The sequence below is a fragment of the Lemur catta genome, chromosome 11, assembly GCF_020740605.2.
Source record: "Lemur catta isolate mLemCat1 chromosome 11, mLemCat1.pri, whole genome shotgun sequence".
NCBI classification, from domain to species: domain Eukaryota; kingdom Metazoa; phylum Chordata; class Mammalia; order Primates; family Lemuridae; genus Lemur; species Lemur catta.
The window spans coordinates 14,259,208-14,282,344 of record NC_059138.1 but is presented as its reverse complement, the minus strand read 5'-3'; the positions used below and the strand labels follow the sequence as shown (position 1 = coordinate 14,282,344).

Here is a 23,137-nt window from a genome sequence, read left to right as displayed (position 1 = left end):
GCTACCCCATCCCCATCCATTTGGTTGCCACATTCTTTGCATTCCTCATCATACTTTTAACAACGGTGAAAAGATTTTTACTAAAAAATATGCTGAAAGAAATGTGACTTATTAGAAATTAGGAACACTAAAATCAGGGATGGTGACTTCAACCACTCACCTTGTCCTCTAAAAGCCTGTTTTTTTTTTCTACTTATATCATCAATCGAACCTCATTTCTACTATACTCCTCTCTCTTACATATAGTCCCACTCAATCTCTTTTCACCTAGTGATCCACTGGACACAGTGTCAATAAATGAATGTGAATATGAACATTAGATCTCAGAATGTTGTGTGACAATCAATTGCTTCTTGTCCCTTCAGAGATCCTCTAAAGTTCTGCACAGTTTCTATGTCAAAGAAGGAGGTTGTTTAATTTGTTTTTCCTTCCTTTCTTTGGGAGCACCAAATGCCCCCAACTCACTGACCTCCCTCCTTTCTAGAATTAATTAGCCTAAGAACTAAAACTACCATTGAAATTTATCAGAGAAACTAAGATCAAAATGGTTCGGTTGTGCCAAACAAACCGTGTTTAGTTCTGTGAGAAAATGGCTAATACTGGTGATTTTATTTCCATAGATTATCTTGGTTTCAGGAAATTATTTGACAACTTTTCTGAAAATATACTGCTAAGACAGAGAAGTTTGAGTTAGACAATAACATTAGGAGGTGAATATACTATTAGAGTATATTCAGAGTAGATTCTCTACATTTCAGAGAAATCAACTTGGAGAGATGCCTACAAGAAATTAACAAAAGATTCCCTCCTTAACCTATTCTATAAAACACATTAATAATTGGAATAAAAACATCAAAAGGATTCTAGTTCAATGTACAGGCTACTTAATATTGGGATAAATGTGAAATTATATTGGTGACAGAATCAAGATTAGTTATATTCTCAATGGAACACAGTATTGACTTGAAATAAATTAATTAGAATTTTACAATGATCACTGTAAAAATCTTACATTTGAATGCATTTAAATCAATAACTTAAATAAGTAATAGAAGATAACTTGTTTCACAGTAGTTCACAGGATACAGTGAATGTTTGACTTGACCACAAGTGTAATATATATAAATGGTAAATATAGGTTAAAAAAAGGTAATGAAAAAATTAGAACATTCCATTTTTGAGAAGCTCAAATTGTTAGAAAATCCTTCCTTATATTGAGCTGGAATCTCAATGTAGGTTTCATTTAATTTTTCTCAGAGAGAAATGAGGTTGAATTCCTGGCAACTCATACCTAGACAATAGGATACAGAATTAACTCTGATTATAATGTGTCTAATGTTCTATGACAGCAGGGAGCAACAATCAAACAGATTAGAGACTATTACTTTGCAGTTGCAAATTTTAACTGAATTTAAAGTAGTTGCTAACCTAGATCATGATATTTCCCTAAGACCATACAATAACATCTTTTTTTAATTAGAGTATAAATCCAGCAGATTCATGTATCTTAAAAACTGCATCCTATGTAATCTTCCTACATCTATGTCCAGGAAAGTGCCTAGCCACCTGGAAAATAATGAATGAATGAATGAATGAATAAAATTAAAAAGACTGACCAGCCAAACCCAATCAAACAATACCACACAGTAGATACCCTTAGGACATTAGCCATTATCTTTTGAATTTGTATATAATTCTGGAGTTTTGGCTATCAGGTTTTCAAGTCTGTAGGAAATTAGAAGGAAGAAAAAGAAATGTTACAGCCAAGTATATTTGTATCAGCATAAAAGTAAAGGAAAATATGGGGAAATTATTTTTAACTCATATGTATATAGTTTAGAGTCATGTAGGGTAGACTCAAATAACACCCAATAACTCAGTTTACCCTGATGGGAGCACCCACAGACTTCACAGTATTGACATGTACCAAGATAGCTAAAATCATCAAGTTATATTTCTGTGGCATTATGTGATCAGCAATATAGGAAAGTATGTGCAATGCCTTTTGTAAGACTACAGCTACAAAATTTATTAATTGAAAAAAATAGTACATAAAGGCATAAACTCTCAGCTCTCTAAATAAACCCCATTGTTCATGGTTACTTGCTCCCTCTGGCACACTGACAGCCTGTTTCATTACATTTCTAGAAAACCTCCATAGCAACTCATGTCACCAGCTTCCAGCAAGAGATCTTTTCTTATGAGCGATCCTATTTCCACCTCAATTGTCATAACACCTCAGAGTGGCAGAATGAGAATATCATATCCAATTTATGACTGTATAAACCAAATTAACACAAAAAAGTAACCAGGATAAAAGTGAGCCAGTCTACTCTTCAAGGGTAGAGCTTTTGTTTTGTCACACAATTATTCATTTAGAATGAACGAGTTTATGGTGTGAATTCATACTAAATAACAGGTACCAGGCTTGGTGATGCAAATGTAGACATAAGCAACTCGCTTGAGAAAACAAGACACATAAATATTTAGGAGGGTTTTAGAATGAGTTACAAATCAGAAGGTACCATGCACATGGTACTAAACTTTCTTCATTCAAGTATATTTGCATACTTAGTTGGACTAAATAAGCCTTAACTACTTTTCAGCCCCAAAATGGTACGATTCTATCTTGCTCAACTCCCCAAAATCACTGTGAAATAAACATGGAAGGAATTGTTAATTTGCAGTTAATAGACTATGAAATTGAAGATTTAATAGATTACATAACTTGCTCCAAACCACAGAGCTAGTTAATAGTGAAGCCAGATAAGAACTTGATTTGAGTACTAATTAATTATTCTATTTATTATGTAATGCCTCTCATTCATGTTTTATGATAGGAAATCATCAGCTATCTCATTTCATAGGTTGAAGTCTCATTTTGGTGGTATGTTTACAAAGCAGCACATTGAATAAATGAGACTTGTTCCCCAAATGATGTAATATTTGGTGCTCGACTAGTAAAATTTTTTCTGCCACTTCTCTTGGCATTTCACATGCACAATTTGAGCCAATTCACTGTTACCTCTACTTATAAGTACTTCTTTCACATAACTGCTGTTTCCAGAAGACTTGTAAAAAGTAATTTAAGTGGCTCAAACCTGATTACTATGTATATTTAAAGTTTATCAGCTATTGTCAGTATGACATGCAGTTCCTTTCTGTTTAAGATCACTCAGGATGTGATCTAAGTACAAACAAAATATACATTTTTTCAGAGAATTTTAGAAAGAGGAATGACCATAAATTGGTCCTTAAGTTCCTAATCCAGCAAACAGAATTTATTTAATTCTGGTTTATATACAAGATCTTATGGACAAATGAAATAAATATATGACCCCCTCAACCATAAAGAACTTAAACTAAAACTTGAAGGTTTTCATGAAAATTGAAATGATAGTATCTATGCTCAATATGACAAAACGTTCCATAAAATTAAAAGTCTTACAAATACATGATGATCTACTCTCAGTTTGAACTCTCTCACTGATTACTTGATGACAATAAAAGATCTGATATTCTCTGTCCCAAAAAAAAGAAAAAAAAAGAAAGAAAAAGAAAAAGCTTACATTGTACATGCTCTCAAAATGTATTTAAGCGCAGTGAAGCCAGGTAGATCTTTTAGATGACTTATTTTCTTTAATAAAGATATTTTCCAGATATAAAAAAGCATATATGATAATTATTGTCAACTGCTGATTTCCCTGTAGAAGGCCAACCAGAAAAACCTATTGACTAAGCAAAGCTAACTTTACTAAACTACTGCGATAAGGAAGAGTATTACCTTGACTGCATTGCAGTGTCTCCGAAGGAGTAGTTCGAGGAGAATATTTAGTTCGAGGAGAATATTTACAGGGCTTTGGGGTCAGGTCTCAAGTGATATAAGGTGAATCTTTCAAGGTAGGGAATTGATTGGAATTCAGCAAAGTTTCTATTAGTTTAGGGAGGCAAAGGTCTTAAAGTTAGTCTTCATAAGTAGACTGCTGTTTACCCAAGAAAGTAATCGATTGTTCTAATAGGAGAGCAATTTACCCAGATGAGTTAATTGTTTGGATATATTAGCTTTCAGGAATTTTATGAAGCAACAAAGTTATGCTTTGGTTTCACTTCCTTATCTTCCTGGCCAAATATTTCCTAGAATAATGAGAGTAACTTGGGAGCTCTGCCTGGATTTAATCTCGGTTTTGTCCCTCAGGTGCCAGGTGACATGGCGTGTGCCTTGACCACCCAGTTCTCTTACATGTTAAATGTGATTTGTGATTATTGTTTATGCTTTAAAGGATATCTGACCACATTCTAGGGGCATCCAGTGAAACTATCACACTCTTCTATTATCACATGTATTTTATCTAAAGGTAAATGTGTTTTTAAATTTCACATTGGGACTTAAAATCAAAGAATAAATATTTGCATAGAGATGGAAAGACATTTATTTGGAAGGAAAAACTGTTATTTGGAGTTTGGAAAGTTTGGACTTATTCCTCAAGAAAACTAAAATTATGTATATTCATTAATAATGATGTTATTATGGTATATCGCTTTCAGTGAAAGTAGTAGAACGGCAGAATTAGCTCTTCTCCTGGATAGTGGACTTAATTTCAAAAGGCCAAGAGGAGAAAATATTATAAATCTGGCAATAACATAAGCCTCCCCACTGAATAATATAAACCTCCCCATTGAAACAATATTAATATTACTATTTATTTTGCATTTACATGTAGGTGTGTGTATATGCACTTATATTCTTATTTAATAGTCACAATGATCTTACCAAATGGGTAGTATTATCACCATTTCACAGGCAGAAAAATAGAATCAAACAAGTGATGCATGTTGCTGAACTCATATAGGTAGTGGTAAAAGCAAGATTTGAACTTGGTGTATCTGATTTCTAAGCCTGTTCTCTTAGGATTGGTATGAGGAGGAAGCCTGGTTGTCATCATCAAATGAGAACCTTGGTATTGACATGTGATCTCCCAGCTCCCTAGAGCTTGAACTTAATGACTCTTACACCAGAGGGTTTCTTTTTTTCACAGGGAGTTCACAGTCCTGTGAATCATTGGAAGAGAACAACCTTGGTTTTCAGGTGTGTGGTAGGCAGAATTCTAAGATGCCCCCAAGAACACACACTTTCTCCTAGTCATTCAAGCAACCACGAATCTAAGTGTTGCTCTAAAGGGATTTCACAGATGCAATTAATGTCCCAAATCAGTCAGCTTTAAAATAGGGAGATTATCTGAGTGGGCCTGACCTAATTATGTGAGGCTATTTAATCTGGGTCTTGTGGTCAGAGACAGAAGAAATCAGAAATTTGAAGTGTGGGAGGGATTTGGCCCATGAAAATTTTTCCTACTGGCTTTGAGATGCAGGGATCGCAAGGCAAGGAATGCTGATGGTCCCTGGGAATTAAGTGGCTCCCAGCAGAGAGCCAGCAAGGAAACAGGGACCTCATTCTTACAACTGCAAGGAACTGAGTATGGCTGACAATCTGAATTATCTTGGAAGGGGATTCTTCCCCAAAATCTCCAGAGAGAAACACAACCCAGCCAACATCTTAATTTCAGTTTCTAGAACCCAAGGAGAGAACCAAACTGCATCATACTTGACCTTCTGAACTATGGAACTGTGAACTAAAAAATGGGTATTGTTTTAAGTCATTATATTTACATTAAATTATTACATGGCAATAGGAAAAAAGGGGGGAGTCTAAATACTTTTATAAAACAAGACTATTAACCTTTTATTATGACTTTAATGGGTGCTTCAGGTTAACTTGAAAATGAGCTTGCATTATCTGTCAATAGTATAATCAATTCATATAAACACACATTTGCAAGAAAATATCAATGGTGTATAAATAAATAGCAGGTCTATATAATCCCCCTGGTCATCTGATCATGTGGACTTTAAAAAAAATAATGATTGTATTAATAATGGTATGTAAATACTGTTTTGGAGTATTCAATGTACTACGTATTCATTATATCATTTTAAAACCTTTTAAAACCCAGTAAATTAGACAATTATCATTATCTCTCTTTACAGCACAAGAAATGGATATGTGTAGAAGACAAGTGATTAACTCAAGACCAACCACAAGAATTTGGGGGGTGTGGTGGGGTGTCTAGTAGATGACAATCAGGGTCTTTTGATTTCTCTCAAAACCACATTTTATTTTCAGGGCTGACCTAAAATATTTTGGGAAAACATGAAGTTATGTTTCCCTTTCCCTCTCTCTTCCTATTTCAAGAAATAAAAAAAAATAACTAGAATATATTATACTTAGAATAATTGTTTTTCTTCCTGCATTAAACATTCCTATCCCTCACACAATGCAGACCATTTTAAAGTTATTTTTAAAAAAAGCATTCAAACTGGTTTTGTGAAAGTTTAAACTTAGTTTCAAAATAATTGAAGCAGTATGATGAAAAATCACCCATGACCAACATAGGATATATTAAATACATCTATAAAATGGAATTCTATGTAGCCTTCAAAGTGTGATTTATAGCTATCCACATAAAAAGTTGTGATATATATTTATTGATATGAGAAGTTGTTAATTCCATTTGCACACTACAAACCCATTTTTTAAAAAAATGTACATATGCATACATATACATTCATACACACATGTAATATACCAATTATTGACAGAGGTTATCTGTGGCAAGTGGGGCTTTTTAATTTCCTTTTAATATTTTTCTAAATTTTCTGCACTTTTATAAATATTATAGTTTATAGCATGTTTATTGTCAGAAAAAAATGACACTCAAGTCATTTTTCATAAAATAATTCTATTGAAACTGTCCCTCAGTCTAGTTCTATCAAAGCAGCATGGTTATTATTAAATATGCAAGAGTCTTTATGAAGGTTGAGAATGAAACGTAGAGGAAGGCTTTCATCTCTATCACATACCACTGTTTGTTCCCATGAAGGTAGCTGGGCACCTGGACAGCACATGCTGGACATCTGCAGCTTTAGTGACCACTGCTTACAGCTCTCTCACCACCAGGTAGTTTTGACTTAAGCAGCAAGTACCAATTAACATCCGCATCAGCATCTCAGATTTCTTCAGGTACTCGGAGCACCAAGGTGAGCCTCAGAGAACACTTAGTTCCTCCGACATAAGTGCTGACTCTATGTTTTCAAAAGCTCAACTGAAGTCAGTTGAGGGGAATTTTCTTGCCTCACTTTCTACACTTCATGGACTGTAAAAATGCCAGACTCAATTTTTTTTTTCTTTTTCTTTTTTTTATTTCAGCTCTTCATGGGGGTACAAAAGCTCATGAAACTCATAAAGTTCTAGCCAGAGGCAGTAAGATAAAAATGACTGTGGGTTCTTTTGACACACTTAAGAAGTAGGTGTAAACCTGGCCAGGGGTTCAACCACCCAGACTTATTGGGAGTATGTCCTTTGCCATCCTCCACCAGTAACCCAAGGTCACTCACTCCCTGTGTTCCTTTATGGCTGAAGAAGAAAACTAGGATTTGAATTAAGCATGAGAAAACTTCAGCCTTTGGCTTGACCTGAACGAATGAACATACCCATGAATTTTATAGCTTCATGTCCACTGCCACTGATGGAAAATACAGGTGGCCCTCAGTATTCATTGAGACTTGTTCCAGGACCTCTGTGGATACCAAAATCCAGGGATGCTCAAGTCCCTTATATAAAAAATGATATAGTATTTCCATATAACCCATGCACATCCTCACATATACTTTAAATCACTTCTAGATTGCTTATAACATCAGATACAATGTAAATGCTATGTAAATAGTAGTTAATACTATATTCTCTAGGGAATAATGATAGGAAAAAAATCTGTACACATCTGGTACAGATGCAGCCACGAGTTTTTGTTTCTTCAATATTTTCAATCTGCAGTTGGTTGAATCCATAGATGTGGAACCCACAGACAGAGAAGGTCAACTGTATCCCATGTGGGGTCAAATGGGTGGGTGAGTTTTGGAATGTTGGTGGGACCATCTTCAAAAAGGAAAAAAATGTAGTAGAAATGTGGAATAAGAAATATTTAAACATTTGAAAAAGAAAAAACTTAATCCTTAGTCCTAACACCTTATCAAAATTGTTTTAATTTCTAATTACCTTCAAACCTTTACTCACGTGCATATTTATGTGTTAGTGCATAGCTGCTATCTCATGATACTCACCATTTTGCATTCTTCTTCTCAAACTTTAACAAGCCTTGATTCTTTCCCCATGCTTTTATGCAGTGTCTAATTTCTATTTTAATTGGCTGCATAAATTCCTACCAAATAGATGTCCTACAATTTGGCATGTCCATTATTCCTTCCCTTTTTACCAGCTTCCAAAATTTAACATTCTTGCCTAAACATTAGACAAAGATACAAAGATACATAGTAGGCAGCACAACCATATTGCTTAGCTAATGTGCTTCAAATTGCTTAGCTAATGTGTTTCGAACTAGTTCTACATACCACACACCACACCCCTGGATGGCTTTACTTTCCTATAGCTATTCTTGATCTTCTTCTTTTTTTTTTTTTTTTTTTTTTTGAGACACAGTCTTTGTCACCCTGGTTAGAGTGCAGTGGCATCCTCACAGTTCACTACAACCTCAAACTACTGGGCTCAAGCAATCTCCTGCCTCAGCCTCCCAAGTAGCTGACACTATGGGTGTGTACCACCATGCCTGGCTAATTTTTCTATTTTTTGTGGAGACGGGGTCTCACTCTTGCTCAGGCTGGTCTTAAACTCCTGGCCTCAAGTAATCCTCCCGCCTCAGCCTCCCAGAGTGCTAGGATTACAGGCGTGAGCCACTGCACCAGCCCCATTCCTGGTCTTCTAAATAAGTTACCATAAACTGAGTCTTGTGATGGAGCTGAACACCAGAGTTTGCTTAGGCCTAAGACTGCTTAATATTCAAGTTGAGACACAAGAAAGAAGAGGTGGAATCCACAAATAGATGGAGTGGAACCAGCTCCTACTTCCTGACTCATGGGACTAGAAATAGGTACATGAAATTAGCATGTGCTGGTATGGAGCAGGCATTCTTCCCCCTTCTAGCAGAGCAACTATACACTGAGAAAGAATCAAAAAGCAAGCATCCGTAAATACCTTTAGGAACCATTCATCATTAAATTAATAAAGTTTCTGGGCTAGCATACTTGAAATGCCAGTAATTAGGGTGGAATTACCATTGCAGGCTGCTGAGGAAGACAGACCTATTTTATCTTGGGAAGTGAAGTTTTGGATGATTCTCCCATACACAGCATCATGAAGATGGAAAACTGATGTCCTGACTTTACCTTTTTTAAAAATAGGCTTTTTTTTTTTTAGAACAGTTTTAGATTCACAGCAAAATTGAGTGGAAATTACGGAGATTTCCCATGCATCCCCACAAATAAATAGCTTCCACCCTTATCAGCATGCCCCACCGGGGTGGCACATTTGTTACAACTGATGAGCCTGCACTAACACATCATTATCACCCAGAGTCCATAGTTTATACTGAGGTTCACTCTTGGTGTTGTATATTCTACAGGCTTGGACAAATGTACAATGATGTGTATCTATAAAGTTCTGGATAGCACCATACAGAGTAGCTTCACTGCCCTAAACATTCTCTGTGTTATAACCTTACTTTTTAAAGTGAAGGATTTATTATGGAACTAGAGATTATGTTAAGAAAGGGTAGAACACTGAATCTTATTAGTTGTAACTATTGTATTATGGTTATAACAGTTAAAAAGCTTTTATCTTAGAACTTATAGATGAAACAACAAAACGTTTAGGATTTGTTTTAAAATACTTAAGGAAAAGAAAAGTTGTGGTATACCATGAAAGCAAAACATCTTCATAGAGTATTACAAATACAGTTTGAGTCTACTCTTATACACATTTCTCTGCCTTCCCTCCTCCTTTATTTTACTTCCTAGAAATAAATAACCCTCATATTTAGATATAAATTCAGATATATAAGGGCTTCCGTATTATAGACTAGCTGCAAATTGATTTTTTAAATTGTTGTTATTATTTGTACAGCTTAGTTGAAGGGAGTTCTTCCTTCTAGCCGTGAGTTTGGGTGTTAAACACAGTTTGCTTAGGTCCTAAAGAAGGCTGTTTATGACCAATAGTGTTCTTACACAAAATTTAAGAAGGTACCTCTTCCTCCAGATGAACACAAGCCCCATAGCAGGTTAGAGTGAGCCTATATTTTTCTCCCTATTCCCCACCCCCCGCCCGGCTTGGGTACCTTTGTGCAAGGCATGATTTACATCATGACATGCAATAGTCTTAGTCCTGAACTTTTAAGTTTCCTTTTAAAATGTAGACTCTGACTGTTTTGCTTGGCAGCCAAGTATCTGCTCAGAAGCCAAATTAAGATCACTTGCTCCCCCCTAGGACATCTCATGCCCCACCAAGAGTTTGGCCTGTTAGCAAATTCCTCTGCCGTCCACCTCAGCCACCAGAAAGCGGCCAAGCTGTAGTTACTGAAAAGCCCAGTATCTACTGTGTCTTGAACTTCTCCTCTCAGCACTGCTAGCTATGTGCCCTTGTGGCGTTGTGCATTGTGGCATTGTACATTGGGGGGAAGGTGGGCAGGGCAGATAAAAATGGACGCCATTTCCATTAGCCAAGTTGCTTGGAGTGATGATAAAGGTAACCATTTTGATCAAGTAAATGTGGGATTAGGTGTGGATGTCAGATCTCTCTGCTGTTTCCTTTTTTATAAGGTGACCAGCAGAATTTTAAATCAGAGCTCAAGCTTTCAGAGAGCTTAGAAAACAATAATAAAAGATATAAAATAAGTTGTTTTGGGTCATCCATCCAGTGGTTTATGTCGGTGATAGAGTCAGTCTTGTAGCCCAACAACCCAGACCTCTCCTAACACAGTAGCCACCAGCCACTGTGGCTATTTATTGATCAAACGAAATGTGAATAGTTGGAATTGAGATGTGCTGTAAGTGTAAAATGCACACTGGGTTTTGAGGACTTAGTGTGAACAGAAAGAGTGTAAAAATATCTCAAATAGAGTCATCTCATTCATTCAATCAGCCATTACAGATAGAGCAATGAGTCACATGGGTTTGGTCTTGGCCTTTGTGGAACTTGGACTTTCACATGAATACTTTGACTATATATTTGATATTCTCCAAGCAGACACCACTGTAGCTCTGATGCAACATCAAGGCCACGGATGTGAGCCAGGGGTACATTACCAATTACTGCCTAGCAAAGGTCAGAGCCTCATTGTTCAATAAAATAGCCACTAGTCCCATGTGACTAGTGAACACCTGAAATGTAGCTAGTCTACATCGAGACGTGCTGTGAGTATAAAATACACACTGGATTTCAAAGATAGTATGAAAAAAACAAATATGAAGTATCTCATTTATATTTTTATATTGATTACATAGTGAAATATTTTGTATATCCTGGATTAACTTAAATATATTATTAAAATTAATTTCATCTGTTTATTTTTACTTTTTTTCATGTGGCTATAAAAAAGCTAAGATTACATATGTGGCACACAGGATATTTATATTGGCCAGACCTTCTCTAGACTAGTTCTTTCCACTTTGTTGGTGCCAATAACCACACTGAATGGAGCTTTTCCCTCCAGGAAGCTGGAAGCAAATTGATGAGGGACTTGAACCTGGCCGGGGAGCTAGAAGCTGCCTCAGGCCCTGCCCCCCCCCTTTTCTTTTCTGTTTGAAGGGTCACTTGTACCCTGAGTGATTCAAAAGTCTAGGTAGCATGACGCCGTGGAGACGCAGTAGATGTTAACAGGAAAACCTGAGTCCTCTGGTCTCAGAGTTCTTACTTACTTCATGAAAGATCAAGAACAAATCATGAGATCTTGTGGAATTTCCACCTTTTTAGGTATAAATAGAAAAAGAATCCATCCTCTCTATTTCAGATTATATTGTAGCAAGTAAAATAAATATATGTGAAATCACTCAATAAACTGTAAACCATATTGCCACTGTCATCATTTATAGTAATCATCCTAATAAACGCCTCTATAAGCAATCAAGAAAAATTGTGAGAGGTAAAAGATTAAAATACCATAATCCTGGGGAAATTCCAAAATCAACAAAAATTCAAACAGAAATATTAAAATACTAATGTATAAAAAGGAAGGTTACAGTAGAGGCATGTTAAAGAGTAGAGACAATTTGGTTTTGGAGCTCATATCTCCAAAGGAGATCAAGGGAGATCACTTTGATATCATTTGCCTTTCCAATGAATATTCTCTTCTAAGATCCGTTAAAACACTACAGATTAAAAATAAAATCTTCACTCCACTTATATTGTGGTCAATTGTTTGAGTATTTCTGTGATGACAGGGGTTGGTGGATAGGACTCTGATTTCATACTGTGTAAGTTGACGCTTGCTGAAACAGAGGAGACTCTGTACAATCTCTGGTTTAGCGATACCAGGCACCACACCACTTAGCCCATAATTGCCTACTGGCTAAACACAGAGGCATGATTATTTTTCTGAGTATCTGAGCTGATGCTAACTTTCCTGGTGCTCCATCAAACCCTGAAAATCAAGGCAGATCAGATGGTCTCAGTAGTCTTAACTTGGTTGTGCTTATATTATAGTAGGGGAAGCTTGTTACAGTGTGGAAAGTTGAGCTATTTTATGCTTACTTGACTGTACAAAAGATTCAAAAAATATTCCAAGTCAGAGCTCATTTAAGTCAGCAAATGTATTTTCTAATGTGCATGACAAAGAAGTTGATGCCACAGGGAAATGCATAGAATTTAAAGAAGCTTCCACAAAACACAAACAGATAAAATGATATTGAATAATTTTTTTTAAATAAGGCATGTTATAAAACAGAGCAGGACCACTTTTCCCAAAGAATCTGCACCATCACTTCCTGCATGTGAGCACGGTTAGGTTCGGTTTGGGTGTGGTTTTGCAGCATAAAAGGGCATGGGCCTTCCACGTGTGGAGGTGGGAAAACCACAGCAGATACTGCAGACATGGTGAGTGAAGCTTTCTGAATGGAGCGGAGCTCTCATTAGCAGCACAGGGAGAAGAATCTCAGCAGGAAGCAGATGGCATCCTCACACGGATTCCTTGAGGAGAGTTTAAGGAATGCATTATTTAAAGACACGTGAGGAGAGCTAAGGAACACCACGGAGAGATGGGGAAGCGTCCCGAGATGAGCAACAGCTGAAAGGTTTTACTGTCTTTAGGTGTGAGATGGAAGATCGAAGGGGTGATTGTAAGAAGCCAGAGTGAGGAGAGAGCAGCCTGAAGAACTACCTCTAAAATCAGGCAGGGAGGGAGGGACATGAACAGCCCGACATATTCATTTCCAGCACTTGGTCTCCTGCTAGTGCCTCCATTGGCTAAAGCCAAGCTAAGCAGAAGCCAGATGGCAAAGGAATCTGTTGCTCTCCATGAGGTTCAGCCTCCCGGTACTCAGGGCAGAATAGAGGAGCTAGGAGAGTCAAGCTGGGGGTGCCAACAGATTATATCTGGAAGAGCTTGTGAGTTAGGTCAACAGGATACCCCAGGGGCCAGAAGCTTTCCAATGGTGGGCAGGAATGGGGAAATGTTTACAGGGGCCGTTTGCTGTCTGCACCCAAAAACACTGTCACAAACTTGCTCAGTATCTACCTCCTATTGTCCAACGGCGGAGGTAGCACACACTGCAGAGAGCACAGAACAGTCACAAGCAGCAAACCTACTGAGTTCCAACATGAAGTACCTACATCAAGGATTAAGGAGCAGGAATGGATACAACAGAGGTCCACGTGCAATGTTAAGAGTGCACAGAATTCTTAAATATAAAAACATTATTGTTTCTAATCTTGAATTTTCTATAATCCTGAGATTTGTGTTAATCCAAATTTTGATTAAATTTTGATTGAACTAATCTCCAAGTCTGTATTCATTAGTAGAGTAAATATGCTTTTGATTTTCTTTTTCTTGACTTAGCCAGGTATTGACCTGAACTGTCCAAAAGCTTATTTAGTCTCTGATTAGACATTAAACAGAAAAACAGTATACCAGTCATGTAATATAGTAGTTTCTTTAATATGGAAAATTACTTTTTTTCAAATTTCCTGATGCTTCCATGTGTTTTAATATAAAAACATTGATAATTAAAGAATTATAAACCCCTTATTAAAATCATGTTAAAAAATGCATAGCCACTTAGCAGCTGATAGCTGAGAACAGTGAGATCTGTTCTAGATTCTATACACACTCTTGGGGGCTCAGCACCCCGTATTGAGAACAGATGTTTCCATAGAGGCCCTACTTTATTCGTAGCTCTGTTGCCTGTAACTACTGTAAAGCAGGACTATTTCCTGCCTTCCTGCCCCAAATAGCAGGAAGCATCCCGCTCTGTCAACTCACTTTGCTCATGGCACCAACTCTCTGCAGGGGTTAGAGTTCCCTGCCAGGAATTTCAAAAAAGCAACTCCATTTTGGTTTCTTCTCCAGAACTCAGCTTGTGAGCAAAGAAACGGAGCCAGATCTATAATATACCCAGGCATTCAGGAGAAATGGCATGACTTCAGTTCTGGTTAACAGCACCGAGCCCAGGCAAGACCACAGCCATTTCTCTCCATGTGCTCTGTCTGAGATTCATTGTGGGAACCAGTTCTAGGTATGTCTCGGTGAGCCTCGGACTAATCAGAAGCAACTGGGGGACTCTAGAGAGTGTCTTATTCAGTACTGATGGCAAAGAGAATATTCACCCCCCTCCCCTGGGGTTTAGTAAAAAATTGCACTGAGCCTTCCAACATGTGTCCTATATTGGTCCATACTACTTACCCATGGGCATTTGCAGTCAGAATACTATCTACCCACAATATGTCTAGCCTTATTCCAAGCTTTGGCAGCCCCTGCCGCCATGTTATTCAGGCATCCAGTGCCCAGAGTGGATGCCTTTTAACTATAAGAAAACTTCCAACTATTGTAGCTAACATTAACTGGATTTTTTGTTGTTTATTGTTTTTTTATTTGTTTTTTTTTTTGGGCTCTGGACATACTACTAAATGCTTTGTATGCTGCTATCCCAGTTAAACTTTACCATAACCCCATCAGGGGGTGACTGTTAACTCCCATTCTGCATGTGGGAAAATTGAGTTTTAAAAAGTTCAAGTCATCAAGCCATGTTCACAAGGAGCAGAGCCAGGGCCTGAAGTCAGGAGTGCCACGCTATCCCCCCAAGGTCCCACCACAGCCCTCCCCTCTGAGAACACGGAATGGCACCACACAGGACAAAGAGAAGTGTTCCCGATGACACCACCAAATGTGATGGACAGCTATTTCCAAAATGGAGGCAGAAAATGTTGGTGCTACTAAAAATCATGCTCTGGTGTGAGAATCACACATCCATCCAATGTACAATCAATCTTTAACCTTTAACACAGAATCTGTTCTGACTCTTCATCCCTGTTCCTACCCTTGTGACAGGACAAATATTAAAGAAATAGTACACTTCTGTTTTTTGCTTCTCTGCCTGAGAATCAACCCTGAAGAATTAATATTCTCACTCTTTTGCCAGAGACCCTGCCATGCTCCTAGAATCACAGTGGCCCCCAAGTAAAAGGTATCTCTCATTGAAAAGGCCAGGGAAGCTCCAAATTCTAGCACACATGCTAAATCCACAAAAGTCCTCTCCATTGAGTCTAAGTTTAAAATCCTCATGAACAGCCCGTGGCCTTCTACCCCAACCCTGTGGGCTACACACGTGGGGAACAAAGGCCCAAGATGAGGTGACTGCCACATGTGTGGGAGCAATGTCACTTCTCCCTTTAGAACACCAGTCTTCTGTCTTTCTCAATAGATAGATGATATAAAGATGGAATGAACATTGGTATTACATTAAAATTCATGATTTAAACATTGTTATATCTTTTACCCCATCTGACTCAGAATTTTGTGATCATCAGAGTAGCCTTAGGGCCTAAGGACAGGTGTTTGATCCCAGCAGTATAATTTGAAAAGCATAAAAATTCATCAGCTCTTTCAAATGAACTTATATTTTTCTTTTATTTCCTCATGCATTCATTCTTACGAATATTTATCAAGGGCATCGGAGGTGTCAGCCAAGGTGCCAGCGACCAGAGTCACAGAGCAAAACACAGCGTGGTACTTGCCCTCAAGAGGATCACAGCCTGGTAGAGGAAACTGAAAACTAAGGTGACAATAGTGTAGAGGATATTGGGGCACCATGGAAAGAGACAAGAGCAAGGACTTAACTCTTCCTTGGGAGTCAGCAGTGAGTTTGGGAAGGATTTTCAGAGACAGGAAGGCCTGGTGGAACCCGGAGGGAGTGAGCAGCCCTCAGCTCGTCTAACGGCAGAGACAGAGGCACTTGGGCCCCACAGACCTGCCCAGTCCAGTGGGTCTCCCAACCAGTAAGGGGGGACTATGGGGTTTTGGAAAAGAATGTTGCAAAGAGCACAAAGGCAGATCTGGGTCTCAAATTCTCTGCACAGGCCTTTGATGTTCCCCTGAATCCATCCTGCTTCCACCCTGAGGAGCTCTAACTCCAATTTCTGAGCACTGTCTTGTCCAGCTGAAGCTTCCATTTTCAAAATCCCACTCTGAATATGGTATGAAGTTTATTCAGCCTATGCTGCCATCTCATTAGGGATTAGGCCTTATATGTTTTAATCCTTCCACCTATACCTTCAGCTGAATTCTCATTCATTCCCCATTTTTAATGTGGCATAGACCGGCTCCTAAAGAATGTGTTGGATAATTACAAAGAAGTCAGGCCTGGGTTCTAGAGAGAGAAAGTATAAAGGATATGGTACAGCATTTGGTAAGACATGGCTTTTGAAAGCAACATTCTTATATGACTGGAGTCTCCTAAACAATAATCTGAAGATTTGCAATATGTGTTAGAAAAAGATATGAACCAAGGCGATGCAGGGCATAGAGTTGTCACGTGAAAGTAAAGCAGAACTCCAGGAAAAGACTGCCATGGGGAGGCACTGAGGGGCTGCTAATGAACCTTCACTAGAAATGCCAACAAGTCCATCTGCAAGGCGGCAGCAGTGAGAGTTGTCATAGTGCTGAAGTTGAACCAGCTCGCAGTAAGATTGGACTAGATGTTTAAAAAGAGAGAGGAATAATGAGCATATTTGGTCAATTCAGATAGAGCAGTAACAACTGGAAGGAAAGCTTCCCCCTGGGATGCCAAGACAGGCTGAGAATTGTGTGTATAAAGTCAACAAAAATGTATAGCAAGTCTATTCAGTGCAGAACATCACAGTTTGAGTTCTGGATTCCCAGGGTAAAGTACCAACAAGCTCTTTTACAGATGCAGAACTGGAAGAACTCTAGGAGCTCAGATTGAGGTCAACAAATGAACAAACAACCATAACAGTTTTCTTGTTCTTTGAACTCAATAGAAAAGGTATGTTTTGTCCTTTTTCAAAACTTAACATCATAATTTAAAAATGTATCTTAGCATTCCTTTGAAGATTAAGATCCAGCAAGGTAAAGAGAACACCAAACCTCTTTATTCTTACATGTCAAAATTTCGGGATAATAATTACAATGTTAATATTTGTCTTTTAAGAGTTCTAGTACTTTATTTTTGTTATTGTTTAATTTTTCAAATACTAAATACAAAAAGCATCTTTTTAAGAAGTAAACATTATAAAAATTATGTCTGTGTAAAATAAAAAATTATGTGGAGATTTAAGAAAAATCAGTATAATAAAGAAAAAAAGTAAATCTCTATATTTAGATAGTAATTTATGGTTTACAAAGAACATTATGCATAATTTCTTATTTGATCCCAACCATGTTGTGCAGCAAGCAGAGCCATTGGTGTTATCCCCATATCCCAGAAGTGAAACCCAATCCTCAGAGACGCTGAATGTCATCAAGAATGTGACAGAGCTAGTAAGAAACAAAACAGAAGCAACAAACCATGTCCTCTGATTCCTAATTACCAAACTGCTTCCATGTTGTCAGTATGGTAACGTAATATTTAAGTACTGGTAAATGGAAGAATTTGCTTGTTTTTAAAATGAAAATGAAAAGTTCTAGGCATCAAGTAAAATTCAATGGAAAAAAAATGCAGAAGGAAAATCCAGATAAAGCAAAGAAGAAAGAAAATCAAAAAATGGATGCCAACGAGTTGGTTTTACCACCAACGTGTACCGGATATCACGAGGAGTTTTACTAGACCATTAGTACCCTCCCCCTCAACTTGCTCTGGGGTGTTCTCCAAGTTAACATTTGTGACAAGGAATGTCAGGAGTTATCCGATATTTTTGTTGCTGTTGTGAAACGAAATTTTGTTAAGAAAAATGCAATAGTGGACTCCAACTTATACTCACCTGATGATTTTTATCATTTTAAGGCATTTCCATTTGAATTGTGTAGGTAGATGGTTGGAACAAATAGGATGGGCCATGTAATGGTAGGACACAGTTGCATATATAACTCAAAAATGAATCAGTTCAGCTCTGCTCTCCCTGTTCTAAATGTAAACTGTATGCAATTTAGTTCCTTCATGAAACAATAACTATTACTTGTATGGTCTCAAAGAGAAAGCACTTGATGTTCATGTTTATTCACTGTATAGCATTTATTGTAATCATATCAATAAGGGACTGTTTCTGTGATCCAGCTGCATGAGACGTGGAAATGCTTTGTTTTGCAACACTTTCACTGTATTTTTTTGCTGCTATCGTAATGGAATTTTGTTATATATGGCTCTGAATTCTACTAAGTGTTTCAGACTTGGAGAGTTTATTTGCAAGACTTATTCCCCCTTTACTTTCTCTGTCCCATGACATTAGTTTACAAAACAAGTTGCACATCAGAATCACCAGTTACGGAAGCCAGGAAGAAACATTTTTGATACTCAGATGATTCTGATGAGCTATCCAATTTTAAAAGGACTGTTCTGTGTAACATTCTTTATTTTATTGTAGACTCAGGTTGAATCATTGTATTTTAATGATTCAATTGGACTGTTATCATATTATTAGAATGGAAACCTGTTTCCAGATAAAACTAGAAGCCTAATCACATGAAAACTTCTCTTAGTATGACTCTCAAGTTGTATTGGGATCATTTGATATAAACCAAGTAATATATAGCAGATAAAAATGCTTAAGATACTTGAAAAACTTTTAAATTCCCTTTTTTTCATCATTCATCCTTTTGACACACAATTATTAAACACTACAGAGGTCTGTGATATGGGCATAAAGACAAATAAAATGTAGAAGAAGCCCTTAAAAATTCAGTAGAAAAATTATAATTTGATTTTAATGTTAATCCATTCCTCATCAAAATTATATTTAGGGTTAAAACAGCACATACGAGTGGAAAAACAAGCATATCTCATTCATTGACTATTTCTATAGAGCTTCTTAAACTTTAGTTATGAGACAATCGCTAAGACACTAAGTCAGCTAAGCATAAGTGCATATATCATGTATAAAAGGATACAAATAGTCTCCTGAGTGCTGGTCTTGCAACGTCTCTAAGAAGTGACAATAAATTTCACATGTAGCATATCCCTCTGAAAAAAAAGCTTTGATGTTGCACAATAGTTTGCCACCTAATTAAATTGTTTTAAATAATGTTGTCTATAAGGTAGGGAAGCTGTAATCTTCTGTAGCTAGACTGCACGATATATCCCCAGTCCAACACTTTAGAAGAAATGCAGAGTGTTTCAAAGCATGACTATCGTATGGAGTCACCAAACACTACCTTAAAGAACACCGCAGATAATGTCCACTGACCCCAAGATTTGCATTCCTCCCCTTTTCTCTGATCTTTTCCTCCTTTTTCTCCTCCTTCCCTTTGCTTTGAGACTTCTGACAGTCAAGTACTTGCACAGTTACTTTGGGTTACAATATGTTATCCCCAGTGAAAATCAGAAGCTTTAATTCAAAAGGTGGCCACTCTTGACCTCTGACCCTGGTGCCTCCCACCCTGCTGCTCTCTTCCACTCTCTGTCTCCATGGAACTGAATAGCCAAGTGGAAAAATGGGAGCAGGCAAAGTCTATAGCTATTCATAGACCACCCCACTCCCCCTCCTCCACCAAAAAAAGAGAGAGAAAGATGAATGAAACTCATTCATCAATAAGCAGGAGATGAAGAAGAAAGCCTTAATGGCTGAAAGGCAAACTAAGAAACAGGGAGGGCAAAAGAGAAGGAATGCCAGGGAAAGAACTGAGAGGAGTAAGGAAGTTAGTGTGGAGTGCAAGTTGCGAGCTCTCCAACATAAAAACTCAGAAGATGGAAAAAAAAAAAAAAAAAAGCAACATGACACGTCTTCCCAAATTGAGTTATCTGTAAGGGGCAACTGTTGCTAAAACAACTGCCTGTTACTTGTATCACAACTTCCTAAGACAAAAGAGGAGAATCAAAAGGAAAAGGTGTGGAGCCTCTGGGATTGTCCTTTCTTTAACCATCTTGATGGCACAGTTTGGGATCTGAGAGACAGGCAAACAAGCCACTTGCTCAGAGAATCAGGACCTGGAACTCCTGTAAAATCCAACACTCATCCAGAGGAAATGTTTGTACATACCAGAGAGAAAGTTATAGTGGAAAGGTTATTTAGACCACTCATATAGTCAATCTGTATGTCAACAAGCACGGTAGAGCAATTCAATGTGCCCAGAACCAAATCACAACAGAAGAAAGCAACTCAAATCAGAGTGGACAATGTCCTCATGGTCAACCACCTTGGTAAAAACACGGAGACAGACACACAAAGGGAATGTCCTCTCAGTTTAAAAACATTTGATACGGGGCGGGGGGGGGGGGAGGAGGGAATCAGCATTAAATGCAGATCAACCTCAAAACTGGGTAGAGTTCAATAATTCCACAGCATTCACCATATATTCCCCTCCCCCACAAGATGTAAACATTCTCTAATGTATTAACCATATATCTAAAAACCTGTTTTGTTTTTATCATATAAATGCCCTCTCTGAGATCTCCAATGAGTTTTCACTCCATATGAATCAAAGTAAGCACCACATGCTTCAGATCAAATATGTAGGGGCAGGAAAATGTCTCTATCACCTTTCAGACCATTCCTCTGTGGCCAAGAGGACATCACCTACACCATTATAGCTGATGAGGATTGTGTTTGCAGGAAATAAAGTCCCCCTACTTCCTCACTGACATATTTCAGCTACTTTCAAATAGAATTCTAAATTATTTCACCAGGAAATGTGGCATTCATTAGTCCCAAATATCTGTTTGCACTTTCCCTTTTATTTCATTTCTACTGATACTTTCTGACTACATTTTCTAGAACTGTCAGATTTCAAGCATAAGAACATGAGTGAAGGAGGTGATATATTATGACTGAAAAAATAAATAAATAAAGAAGCTGACAGGTTGGCAAATTCGCATGAGCCCGAGTCAAGGGGAAACCTCATGGACTCCAAGCATCCATAGTTACCACTATCTGGGGCAGTGACCGTAAGCATCTCTTGAATTCACAAAATGGGATATAGAAATGAGTACGGAAGAATCCCTCACAGAGGACATAACCAGAGACTCCATCCATTGTCATCATGCTAAGAAGGACGCTGAGATGAACCTGCAGCAAATACACTTGTGATTACCCTATCCCTGCACTGTTTCCCCATCTCCTCCCTGTATAATTCTATAGATTCGCATGAAAAGAACCAAAATAGGGGGCTCAAATGTAGAGGCAAGGTGGATTCAACTCCTTTTGGGCCTCTGCCAGATTCTCATTAGGTTCTGGACATGTGAGCCAATGGCAATTTCCATGGCTGATCTACCCTAAATCTGCCCTTCCTGAAACACTAGCCTTTGTCCTTCTAGTCACCGTCTTTAAATGGGGTTTGGGTGAAAGCAATACCAAAGGGACCGTCATTATTCACCCATTATTATGAAATTGATGGGCTCTAAGTCTTTCTGGCTAAAAGCTCTGACAGGGTGAGGTCACATTGGATTGCAGAATCATTGCTTTCCCTGGTAAATCGGGTTACAAATGAGAACTGGAGTTGGGAGGGAGGGTAGGAAGGAGGATAAAGGAAGGGTGTTTTTCCTCAAATTCACCTCACTTCATGCTAGAGTGAGAGGCCATCCATACTCACGAAAGGCTAATTATATAAATCAGATGCCCTGGCTGAGTTTCCAACCCCCTGGGAGCCGGGAGAGCTAGGAATAAATGAGGTCTTCTACGAAATGAAAGAAACCCTTTGAAAAAATGCCAAAGCCAATACAGCTTAACTCACCAATTTTTTTTGTGGGAATAGAAAAATCTGGGCCAAGGATAACAAAAATAGCTGAGTTTTCATCTTCCAGCAGATTTGGAAATGTATTCACAATTTATTTATCTCTTTGCTAGTATTTACTTATCTTTACTTTGCATCGCTAAATATGACAACTCTTGAGCTAAATACACTCTCAAAATGAAATCTGACTTACTGTTTTAGAAAGATCACATCCATGTTAGGACAGCATGATAGTTAGCCATTGTTAGGCGGCCAGGGCTAAACGCCGTAGGGCAAATTACAGCACTGGAAATAGGGGTATATGTTCCCCTCTAGTGCTGGCTTTACCACTCTCTTGCACACAACCCTGGACAGTTACTTCACTTTCCAGGGCTTCAGACGCCTCATATGAAAATATTGGGTTTGATGCATGCTAGCAACTAGCACCCCTTGGCATGTTCCAGTTTTCCATAGATGCCGCAAGCAGTCGATCCTCAGTTGAAACACTGAAATGTAATCCGGATATCAGTGACATATGTGGCAGCTACTTTGAATATCAGATCTAAAGTTTGGGCTTTGGTCCATTTTGACATTTTATCGTCCCTATGGATAGTCTCAGCCTCCATGAAAGTTCACTCTTGTTCTTCCTCCTCCTCCTCCTCCTCCTCCTCCTCCTCCTCCTCCTCCTCCTCCTCCTCCTCCTCCTCCTCCTCCTCGCTAACAGTGCCTCATGCTGGGCCCACTGAGGTGCAGCATCTGAGAGCTGCTGAATTCCTGACAATGTGAGTGCCTTTTTAGGGCAGGGTAGGAAGGGCACCGATTCACACTGTACTAGTAAACTGACCACTCACTGAATTCCCAAACCTGGCACTTGTTTGCTAGAATAAATCATTACACAAATTTCTGAATGAAACAGCCACTTA

The 23,137-nt window shown here is 38.1% G+C and overlaps 1 protein-coding gene and 1 non-coding gene across 4 annotated transcripts in view; one reads left to right on the top strand and one right to left on the bottom strand.

Annotated features, from left to right (window-relative positions):
* Positions 1 to 23,137, bottom strand: part of PTN (pleiotrophin) — a 102,501-nt gene that overhangs the window by 44,907 nt on the left and 34,457 nt on the right. Inside the window, exon 1 of one of the 3 annotated variants that reach the window (XM_045564431.1) lies at positions 6,919 to 7,054. The exons of the other annotated variants lie outside the window; for them this stretch is intronic. The gene's annotated coding sequence lies outside the window, so the exon portion shown is untranslated. Of the gene's footprint in view, positions 1 to 6,918; positions 7,055 to 23,137 lie in introns of those variants that run through there. 3 annotated transcript variants of the gene reach the window in all.
* LOC123647869 lies at positions 3,447 to 3,523 on the top strand. The gene has a single exon (XR_006738399.1). It is a non-coding gene; the product is annotated as a small nucleolar RNA SNORD81 (small nucleolar RNA).